Below are 1,022 nucleotides of genomic sequence, written 5' to 3'. Positions count from 1 at the left end.
TCTCAATATAAAGAAAACAAAAATCCTCACAACTGGACCAATGAGCAGCATCACAATAAATGGAGAAAAGATTGAGGTTGTCAAAGAATTCACATTGCTTGGTTCTACAATCGATGCCAACAGAAGCAGTAGTCTGGACATTAGAGGACGTGTAGCCCTAGGCAGGTAGGCTGCAAAGGAACTCTTTCAAGTGCTGAGAAGCTAGGATGTCTTCTTTAGGACTAAGGTGTGCCTGACACAGGCCATGATATTTCCAGTCACCTCGTACGCATGTGAGAGCTGGATAATGAATAAGGAAGACTGAAGAAGAGTTGATGGTTTTGAGTTGTGCTTGTGAAGAATGCTGAAGGTATGTATCATGGACTGCTAAAAGAACTTTAACAGACCTGTCCTGGAGGAAGTGCAGCCAAGATGCTACTTGGAAGTGAGGATGGCCAGACTTTATCTCACCAACTTTGGTCATTTTGTCAGAGGGGACCATTCCCTGGAGAAGGATGTCATGCTTGGTAAGGTGTAGGGTCGATGAAACAGGAAGGTCTTTGACGAGATGGATTGACACGGTGGCTTCGACAGTGGGCTCAAGTATAGCAAGGATCATGGAGCTAGGACAGGTTCGGGTGGTGTTTCGTTCTGCTGTGCATAGGGTTGCTATGAGTCGGAAATGACTTGACAGCACCTAACAACAACAACAACAACGTCGTCCAAGTTCATCTACTTCATGCAGTGTTTCATGGATTCTGCATTATTTAGTGTTGTATAGTATTTTGTTGCCATCATAGAAATTTTTTATGTAGAGTTTTACATGTCATCTTATCTAAAGATTATTTTATATTCAGCTATCCAAAGTATTTATATATACCTAGGGGGATTTCTGGGAGCTCTGGTAGCATAGTGGCTAAGGCACTTGACTGCTAACCAGAAGGCTGGCGGTTCAAATCCATCAGCCACTCCTCGGAAGGAAGGTAGGGCAATCCTACTTCGGTAGTGATACTGCCTCAGAAACCCAAGGAGGGGTCGCTATG

This window comes from Orycteropus afer, unplaced genomic scaffold (genome assembly GCF_000298275.1).
Source record: "Orycteropus afer afer isolate SDZICR_OR568_19922 unplaced genomic scaffold, OryAfe1.0 scaffold00656, whole genome shotgun sequence".
In the NCBI taxonomy this organism is placed as follows: domain Eukaryota; kingdom Metazoa; phylum Chordata; class Mammalia; order Tubulidentata; family Orycteropodidae; genus Orycteropus; species Orycteropus afer.
This window is presented reverse-complemented; position numbering follows the sequence as displayed.